Source organism: Siniperca chuatsi, linkage group LG3 (genome assembly GCF_020085105.1).
Source record: "Siniperca chuatsi isolate FFG_IHB_CAS linkage group LG3, ASM2008510v1, whole genome shotgun sequence".
NCBI classification, from domain to species: Eukaryota; Metazoa; Chordata; class Actinopteri; order Centrarchiformes; family Sinipercidae; genus Siniperca; species Siniperca chuatsi.
In genome coordinates this window covers 30,185,702-30,196,179 of record NC_058044.1, presented here as the reverse complement: position 1 = coordinate 30,196,179, position 10,478 = coordinate 30,185,702, and the positions used below count along the sequence as shown (strand labels likewise).

General features: G+C 40.0%; 1 long non-coding RNA gene across 3 annotated transcripts; it reads right to left on the bottom strand.

Moving 5' to 3' along the window:
* Positions 1 to 1,477: 1,477 nt before the first annotated feature.
* Positions 1,478 to 5,731, bottom strand: LOC122873387. 3 transcript variants are annotated; one of them, XR_006377433.1, is made up of 3 exons: positions 5,197 to 5,695; positions 3,123 to 3,380; positions 1,478 to 2,895 (listed from the first exon to the last, which is right to left on the bottom strand). It is a non-coding gene; the product is annotated as an uncharacterized LOC122873387 (long non-coding RNA). The 3 variants fall into 3 exon arrangements; XR_006377432.1 differs by having other exon boundaries at positions 1,478 to 3,380; positions 5,197 to 5,375; positions 5,456 to 5,688; XR_006377431.1 differs by having other exon boundaries at positions 1,478 to 3,380; positions 5,197 to 5,731.
* Between the last annotated feature and the right edge of the window lie 4,747 nt (positions 5,732 to 10,478).

Below are 10,478 nucleotides of genomic sequence, written 5' to 3'. Positions count from 1 at the left end.
CCTGAGAGCCGTGGCTGCGCTCTCCCCGACGCCTCCATTGATTATAGAGGCTGATATGACCGGGCCATCAGGGAGCCCATTCTATAAACACAGCACGCTGTTTGTTCCCCCGTGTGCTGGCCATTCTCTGCTCTCTCTCAACTGGAAGGTTATGTGTGGGGTTCATGGCGTGTGTGTGTGTGTGTGTGTGTGTGTGGTGTTTTTGGACATGTAGTCAGACAATATGAAAACCAAGTCAAGGATAATCTAAGGTGAAAGAAAGACTGCAGGAGAATGAAATAAAGAGGCAAAAAAATAGAAAATCTTCAGTGTGCAGCTGCCACCAACGCTGCTGGTATCTCCTTTCCTCGCTTCATCTTCCCTCTCTCTTTACTGTCCCTTATTTACCTCCTCCCTTATTCTTCTTTCCCCCTATCCTCCTTCCTCACTCTTATCCTAGTTTTTCCCCTCCGTTGCCTCCCTCGTCTTCTCTCTCAACCTCATCCTCTTTCATGCTATTATTACCAGCCACATTAATACCAGGTGTGTAATTGCAATGATTCTCCTCTACTTGATAACATGGACAAGCTCCTCATTATTAAGTACAGTAAAAAGTGGCAGATTTAGGTCAGCTGTTGTGGTTATGGTGAATCTGGGAAGGAAAGCGCGGTGCTGGTTTTATAAGCAACGTAAGCTGTAGGAGGCTTCCACAAATCGCTTCCACGAATCTCGACAACACAGGTGGGGAGAGCAAAGTTAGCATTCAGTCTCCCTTTAGCTGCTTTTGGTCTTCACCAACTCCTGAGAGAAATATCTGTCTCTTTAGCTGCTAAATGTTCCACTTTCTTCACCAGCTAGTCACTAACTGTGTCTGCCTGCCATTTGGAGAGAACAGCATCCCTCAGAGTACTTGGTTATTATAGTACTGGAAAATAAAATATAGATGCATTAACATTTAAGCTTAATTTTTAATGTAACCAGTCCAAGTGGCGCTATACTGTTGGGTAGTTTAATCATTAACAACTAATTGTATGTTATTTGTTGATTATGCTGTTACATTGTATGTAATATCTAAATATTAAAAGTAACTAACGATAGTGGAGTAAATGTACAAAGTAACAAATAAAAAACAATAAAATGGAGATACTCAACCCCCTTAAAATTGTACATAACTACAGCTCTTGAATAAGTGTGCTTAGTTACTTTCCACTACTATTTGACTGCACTCCAGTTAAAAAGAAATTACTCCTGACACATTCTCAGCTCAGTAAAAGAAAAACAAGGTGTTGTGCATAAGACTGAAGCATGATACAGGATGAAACAGTACAAGTTAACATATCGTGTTTCCATAGCGGTTTGGTTCCCTCTGTGTGTATTTCTGTCTTGATAATATTTCCTGTAACAAAGGAAATCTTGGAGTCTTGCCTGACTGCCATGGTAGTATGGATTTAGTTTAGTTTACCATAACCTCAATTGTTGGTGAGAAATGCCAATTACCTTAGCAATACATTATTTATTACATTGTATTATAGTGCAGTATACATGTGAAATTAGAATAAATGACACAATGACACATGCAACCACACTGCGAATAGGTTTCTATGCTGTGAGTGAATGCAAGTCAGCTCCAGTCTTAGCTTCAGCAGAGAGCAGGGGGTCTTGCTCCCTCCCTTGCCAAAAGAATTCAGCAGCGCTTCAGTTGTTCATCTCCAAAGTTGGTCCACTGCACAGCTCCATTTGTAGCATCAACTGTCTGAATGCACAGCTTGTTAGCGGCTCCAGGCCAGCGAGCTCACTGCAGTGCAACAGGGACGCGAGCAGGGAAGCAGCAGGCCCACCGGCACCGCTGGCCAAGCCTTAATGGTCATCATAGCAGACAGGTCAGATACTGAGTTGGAGAGGAGTTGGAGAGGAATGGGGGGAGCTGGCTGGGGAGATAGGTGAGAAATGAACAGAGAAAGCCGCAAGATGCATCTTTGATGATATTAAAAACAGAACTCAAAAAAATCTCGGGGTTTTCTGTCTATCAAAATACTTCTGTCAGCAGAAAACTGTCAAATTAATGTGGATCGTGGGCTAAAGGGTTCTAAAGAAATACTGTCAATGCTACAGGATCAGAAGAACGAGACGCGAACAATGAGGGTGAAGATTTTCTCCGTAGAGCCCAAGTTACTGTACCTCTCTACGAAACGTAAGACAGAGCATGACCCTGGGAGTTCTGAAAGACACATGGGATTATGGATTTAAAGATGGACAATTTCAGACCCTAATGGCAAAAATGGGTGAAATATTGTGAGTTTATATGCCAAAAGTCAGAAATGTTGGTAGTGCGTTGTGTCGGCATGGCTCTAGGGACGACAATGTCGGTCGGTCCACCACTTTGGTCCAGACTGAAATATCTCAACACAACTGGATGGATTTGAAATGAATGAAATGAGTAGTATTAAAGTGGAATTTCTAGGAGGGATGAATTTTTGGCCTGTCCCAGAGGAGATCAGTCTAAAAATGGTGGTCCTAGATTATACTGTGAGAAACCAACAAATCTGAAAATTGACATTTTCTTAAAGTTTTAAAGACAAAAGAAAAGAGGTTTGTGGGACTTTGCTGCACTTTCAAAACATGAGATGGACGACGTGCAATGATCACACAATCTGACATGTCTCAAACTGATATTGTATTGTCTGTAACAGATTGCACCCGAGAATCTTTTATATACCCATTTCACAGAGTGTGACATGCAATAAACTGCTGACCCTGTGTCTCCACCAGAGGGAATTCCATCTCTGAGGAATAAATAAAGTATATCAAAATGAAGAAGAGAAAAAAAACATATTGGAGAGCCAGATTCAGGATGTTGCGATGATGCTGTTTACAGTCTTCAGTCCCAATCCACCTCCAGCAGGAATTTAACAAACACTAATGAATAAATAGAAACAAAGTTTCAGAAGGGAACCAGTACCCACAACAGCCAGGCAAAAAAAAAAAAAAGTATTTGTAACGTTGTAATTAACATAAAATTACTCTAAACAGTCGGACAGTAGTAGAAAGGGCATAGTGGCTGCCAGCATTTGTTTTCCGAGGAAGAGCGAGACGAGGACTAAAACAAACAGCATTTGTTAACAAAGGCAAACTGTATGACCCACTTAGAGCTTGGCTCCCAATGCAAAGGTCTTCTCTTCTGTGTTCTGTGCTCTCTGCACTTCAAAGTTGCTCTCTCACTCGGCTGACAAGACACTCCGTTGGCTCTCCACTTCAGGTCGGCTTGTTTTTATGACGCCCGCTCACGCCGCTCTGTGTCCAGATGGAATCGAATGCGGAGTGAGCATTTGCACTTTCTGCGGGGGTTCAGACATCTGTGCCATGCTTTGAGTTCATGTTGAGCACGCTTCCTGGCTTTGATACTGAAAACAGCAGGCACAGACCCAACAGTACCAACAGTTGTATGTAGAGCAAGAACAATGATACATTTGTAAAATCAACCAATTAGCATAGAAATGAAACCAGGACAATAGTTGCCCCCATGGAACTAAGTGGAAAATTGAAAAACGACCCACCCGGAGACGCTCGCAGCATCCAGGTGGGGCTAATAACCACAGAAAACTCAAACAAATTAAGTCATATTTAAAGAGCAGTGACATGGCTGAGGTGTTGCCACGTTGCTGTTTTGTTGTGGAGCAGGAGACTGAGCAGGAGGGAGAGAGTGAGAGATGTAAAATGGAACAACTCCCAGGGGCATGAGCATTCATATTTGCAGGGCACAACGAAAACCTAAAAGGGATTGTTGAAGAAATATAACAGCCATTAGCTGTGCAGAAAGTGGTTGCTGACAATGAGGAAACCATTTTCCTTCAGCGTGCAACTGTCCCTCAAAAGTGAATGAAATGAGCCCTGTGGAACTAAACAGTCCAGGGTCAGGAGAGGAGGAGCAGTGTGTGTGTGTGATTTTTGCGTCAGTGGTTAAGGTGTGTGTGTCATGGAGAGATTACAAACTGAATAGATCTTCAGGATTTAACACAGGTTTAACACTACATTTTCAGTCCTACGATGGTGGTTCACTTCTTACCGGAGTAAATCGCCATAGTAACTAACTAGTAACTATTAACACCTAACCTCCTCTAAGTAACACATTCGTTTAACGGAATACACAACTCTTCCTACCTTCCTATATTTCTTTTTTTTACAATTTTTAGGTTTATTTTAGTTCTTAAGTATTGAGTTACATTATACTTTATTCTTGACGCTGCATTTAAGTCTGGCACTGCTCTGTGTTAAGTTTTAATTAGCAACTGTCTTTACATTTTATCCTTGGTGTTTTATTTATAGTTTTTAAATCAGCCATTGTGTTTAAGTTTTATTCCTCATGCCTGCCTGTTTATTCAGTGTGTATTTTATTGTAATTTTATGTGCAAAGCACTTTGTAATGCTTGTTTTTAAAAGTGCTATACAAATAAACATTATAAGTGTAATTATAGTCAGATGTAGTGCCCTAATGAGGAAGTTATGGGGGAATTATTAGCCTATTCATTTACGCATTCTCACAGTCTGGCGATGTTTTGCCTGCAGTCCTTCCTGCATGTGGCTGCTGTAGCTGTGCTGCTTTCAACCTGGATTATGTGTTTAACTTCTTCGTATTTCTCTAATATTAGAGTTTGCTCTTCATTTGTAAAAATATGCCGCTCTGTTGCCAGTAGACTTGTCCATGTCTGCGATTGGTCATATGTTGCAAACACCGCCCCTTTTATGTAAACACGTTTTTTCCCTGATTGAGGATACTTGAAGGCGCACAAATACAGGTAATTTTACAGTGTACACCATATTTCCATTATATGCAATTTCCTGAATTAAACGTAAACAGCAGAAATATGAGAAGTGGGGCCTGCTGTGTTAGTCAAAGAAGTCAGTATGAAACATGTGTGCAGATGAAAAACCAAATATAAAACTTTCAAATGTGCAAAAAAAATAAAATAAATAAAAACTATAGAAACCCTCATTGAAACAAAACCTGCTCTGACTCAAACATTGCGTTATGTCTTTTTGAAGACCCTTGACCTGAAGTTGCCTGGAATCGATTCATCTAGATGTCACCATCGGTCTGTGTACGTGAGGGGTAAGTAAGGTGAGGGAGGTAAAGTGTTAAGGCTGAGCTAGACAACCAACAAGCCACGGAGAGGCAGGAGGCTGGAGATAGAAGAGAAGTTTGATTATTGCTGGGCTTACGGGAGCATGGATATGAGCCAGGAATGAGCTGAGCATTGGGGAAGCCTGGGTTCGTGGAGGACTGGGCTGGTAGCTGGTTGTGCCAAGTGTCCCGAGCGGAATCCAGAGCCAAGCGGGGATCCAGGACAGAGACGTAAGGACAGATGCTGGAGACAGGTACTGGAGCAGAACAGACACAACTGCAGAGAGAGGAGAAACGGGATTAGGTAACGTAAGTAACTAGCAAAGTTAACTAGAGAAGCTTGAACCGCAAACTGACTGAGCAGAAACTGTAATCTGGCAAGGTGAGTGTGGCAGAGCTGAGTCTTTGCGGGAGACTTGATTGCAGGATGAGATGCAGCTGATGAAGCTCTACTCTGGCTCCGGCACACCTGTCTCCACTCAGGCAATCACAGACAAACACAGACAAACACAAAGAGAGAGAGACTGCAGGCTATGCAGAGGTGGAGAGCATGACAGTAAACAACAGGTAAACAAGGCTTCATTAAGAAGATGTAAAGTTGTATCAAATTCACGTAATGAGGTGCATGTCTGAAAGGCCTGATGAATAGTTAAAATATATAAAAGTATAAAAGCATAAAGTACCAGCTATGCCTCTGGTACATAATGAAAGTTGCCCTCCTCTTGTTTCAAGATCCAAGATTCAAAAAACTTTGTCTATTACATAATGATAGGAAATTGTCTTTGGTAAGAGGCTCACAAACAACATAAAAACATACACCCATGAAAGAGTCACATAAAATTGTATTAAAATGCAAATAATTCCATAAATAAAGAAATAAATAAGAGCAGGTGTGCAAAGCAGCATTAAAAAGTAGTGACAGTGTTTATCCTGCAACTGGGGCACTTGAAGGCGTGGACCACTTTTACTGGCATTCTGAGGGATACGCTGGTTGTATGTGGTGGCTAGAGACCATAGAGGGAGACCCATGATCTTGGGACATGTACAGACAGAATGCATGTTTGTTAAGTGGTATAAGTTTGTGGTTTAAGTTTCTACTTGTATGTGCTGTTATCTGAAAAGAGGAGAAATGAAGGTTAGGTAAGCCAGGCCAAGCAATGACATAAAAAAGCACCACAGAGCGCCACAGGAAGTCATTCCTGCCTGTGGCCATCAAACTCTTTAACTCCGCCCTCTAAGAGTCAGTCTGTATGACCCTAGGTCACTAAAGTGGACATTGATCATTACATCTCCGCCATAATTGAATAATTGTGCAATATTCTGTGTACTACTCCCGTGCAATATTAGTTTTCCCATGTTAGTTTTTCTTATTTATTGTTATTGATATTATATACCTCTATTACTCTCGACAGTACATGCACCTCCGCTTATTACTTATTTGTTACATTGTATTATTATACTGTACTATCATCATCAACCGGTAAACCCACTTGGTACTTGACACTTATTTTATACTTATACCGACCTGATACTTAATTTATTTTCTGACCTGTTTTATAGTGTATCATATTGTTTGCTTACTTTCTCCTGTGTGCGCTGACGTAAAGGCGAGCTACTGTAACAAAGAGTTTCCCTTCGGGGATCAATAAAGTATTTCTGATTCTGATAAAGCTGAAAATGTTTAGTTTTTTCTTATATTTCCTGAAAAATGGGCCAGTGGCATTTTCTACACATGTTGGCTAACACCTCGTTGCTACGTGTGTGTAGAAAAAAAGGGAAAATATTAGGGGCCGCTGCAGCCGATGACATTATGAGAGCGGTGTAACAGCCGCTTTAACAATCGATCAAATGTAATGTGACAGGTGTCACTCAAAGTGACAAAAACACAAAGGATTATCACTCGACTCTGCAGTTGTCCTCAGCTCTATGGAACATTTTAGCATCTTTCAGCTCTATTTTGGTTTTATGGCCGATGGCAGATATAATCATTATTGGTGAAGACCAAACAGAACAAAAAGGAACTTAGTGAACTTAGATTCAGCAGGTGGCCAGAAACATGACTCCAAATGAATGCTAATGTTGCTTCATGCTGGATGCGTAAAATTGCAACTACCTAACACGTTCGCCATAACAACTTTATGAGGTGATAAAATTTCAATGTTGTGTTTACAGCTTTTTGTGCTGTCTCCCAGTGGACAAAACATCAGTTAATGCTTTAACTACAGGGCAACAGCCATGCTTCGAGGTTGGCTGTGATGTACACCCTGAATTTGAACCAGCTGAAAATTAAAAAATGTTAGTAATCATATTTGAATTTTGCAATTTGCAAACAAAATTGTAGAAATACAAGAAAGCCACAGTCCCAGCATAACCTTTGGTTGTGGGGAGAGTTCCAAACAGTCATTTATGGGTTGCTATTTTCAACAGTAGGCTCTCCCCACAGTCCGGGCTTGTCATCTGTAGGATGGGTGAGGATAGTCTCTTCTCGTCACTCTCTTGATCTCCAGATTGGGAGCAGGCAGGCAATTCCTTTGTGCTGACAGGCAACGGCAGTTCCTCTGAAGAGGAAGAATCACACTTTGTAATGAGCTATCTTCCCCAAATAGGCTCAGGAGGATGGGCAGAAGAGGTAGCAGCATGGGAGCTGACACAGGGGTATGATGGGAATTAAAATACCCTGCGTACGAGAGGAACATCACAAGTATGATAATGCTTCTTTGCTTCAATGTAGAGTTGTATCTGGCACTACTACGGACTTTTAACTTCACATTCAGTCAGTTAGTGCATTGTGACACAGCCAGGATAAAGTTCATTTTACACTGCTGACAAATGTTCTCTTAGAACTTTTAAATGCTACAGAGGTATTTAATTTAATGTTCAGTTTGTATCTGAAATCTGATGCCAGGACCTACTCAGTGATTGCATCTGTATACTGTACTGATTTCCCCAGTTTACACTGTACAACAGCCTCTAAATATTACATCTGGAAATGATAGTTGTGTTAAGTCAGTGGTAAACGATGAGGAAAAAAAAGCAGTGAATTAGACATACAAAATGTCTCTGAGGCAACTGATTATTCAAAAAAATATGAACCCACGCGAAAGAGCTTAAAAATGTGCTAATTAATTATTGGCAAATACGATGAGGTCCTCTGGAGTGGCATAGCAATCGCTTGTTCTGTATTATATTTTTCACATGGGTTGAGAATTATGGATTAATTTCGGTTATAAGGGTAATACATGAAGAATGAGTCTTAATAAGCAAAATAGACAGTATGGCATCAGGCAGACTGTAAAACTTCATACAATTTTATTAGAGGTTAGACGTGTTCCTGAGCGATTGTCAATTAAAATGCTTTAAACTGGCTAAAAGGGCCATTTTAAGAATTTGCATTTTTTTAAAGGAAGGAGAATCAAAATATGTTCAGCTATGATACATCAACTGGTAATACTGTAATCTGAAAAGTGACAGATGTTTTAAAATATTATTTAACTAAATTCACATAACTATATGTCATAAAATTATGCAACATGTAGATTAAAATTTATCTTTGTCAAAAGTTGCTGTGTCTCATGGAACGTGTTGTATTTGTGTATTATTTTTCATTCTGAACAAAGCTGATTGAGTGGTTAAACAAAAAGAAAATCTAGTAAACATTTCTCTTTCATTCATTCCTTAAATTGTAAAAGCTGGCCATTTTGCTGTAATTTTGCATCATTACTGAGTAAAATACAAGTCCAAGGGAGCTGCAGCACTTTGAAAGACGAACACCTTACAGATTAAGGACAAACTACATGATTCAATTTGATGATAAAAACCTCTTGATGGGAAAATGTGAAGGAGAGCACACTGAGAGAACACCTCATCCTATCTACAGTTTTCAATCTGCACGACTTGACTGGTAATTATGACACTCTAAGTTCCACGTGTTAATCTCAATCTCTAATTGACTTTATCTCACAGTTACTATTTTTTCTCTATAAAAACAGACAATGTGAGCTTGTGAGCTGTTTAGGTAGAGGGTTGGGGCTGAATAGCATAGATATCCCAGTGTTCTGTAATGCAATTGTTCATTATGTTAGATAACATTTATGTAAATTCTGGCACGGTACAGAAGCCCTGGGTGGAATTATGATCAGGTAACTGAAACAGTTTCAGTCGGTTTATCGTCTTTTCTCCCACATTAGGTTGGCATGAAGAAGAAGTTTAGTCTGTTCAAGGGGGTTAGAAGAGTCCAATAATGTAATGTAATACTGGTGTATTACCATAACAATACAATTAAAAGCCAATTGTTGGGGATGCACAGCAGGTTCACAGAGTTCACCACAGAACATTGTAACAGCTAAATAAAAAGCTGAAGAAGGGGCCTTACCTTCATGGAAGCTGAAGTGATGAGAAAATGGAAACATTCCAACAGACACATTGCCTTTTTAATAGCATTATAACTAAACTTTACATAATGCCTTCAGTCCTTGACTTTTGACCTTGCCATATAATCCATTATTTTACCAATACAGGATTATGTACTTTGAATTTTCTGATATATTAGACCTAACAAAAGCCGCATTTCCACCGCAGGAACTTTCCCCAGGGACTAGGAACCTTTGCGTGTCCACTGCAGGGACCAGGGTCTAAATTAAGTTCCAGGGACATTATTTTTACTAATGGTGTAGAATCATGGTGTTTGTTAAGGCAAGGGTTGGCTAAATCAGTCCTACAAAATTACATCTTGTTAATGTCGTCGCAGCGTGACACAACGTTTATTTTTTTTCAACGTGTTTTTCAGATGAAACTGAAACTGGCATACTGAACTGTAGGCTGCGAATAGTGGCTGAGAGTAACTTAGTGTGTTTACTCCTGCGAAAAACAGCAGCCCTCGGCCCATGCCTCCTACTGAAGCACACAAACGCTGTATTTTGCACATTTATATTTCTGCAGATAAATAAATAGTTGTGGAACCAAATGTGTGTATAGTGGCTGTTCTTGTATCTGAAAACACGTATATACTACTGTATATATAAAAACACACATAATGCTCATGCTTATGTTACCATATTCTAATATTTACAACACTCTGAGGAAGTAGTGGCTCTCAGTTTCACTATTATACACCGGTAAGCTCTCTATTTAAGAGCACCAGAGTGACCTTGTGTGTCTTGTCTCACAGACCTATTGGTCTAGATGTGCAGTTGTGTCTTTGAACATATTGCCTTGAATGAATGATATGCATCTGCCTCTGCAAAAGATGTCCAGCTTTTCTTAGAGAGTAGAGAGAGTATGCTGACAATGTAACCTTTAACCAATATTAGAAGAATTAGAAAATTATCATAAATCGTCAAAATATAGTATACACAATACAAAATTCTGTGTAAGCCCTTTT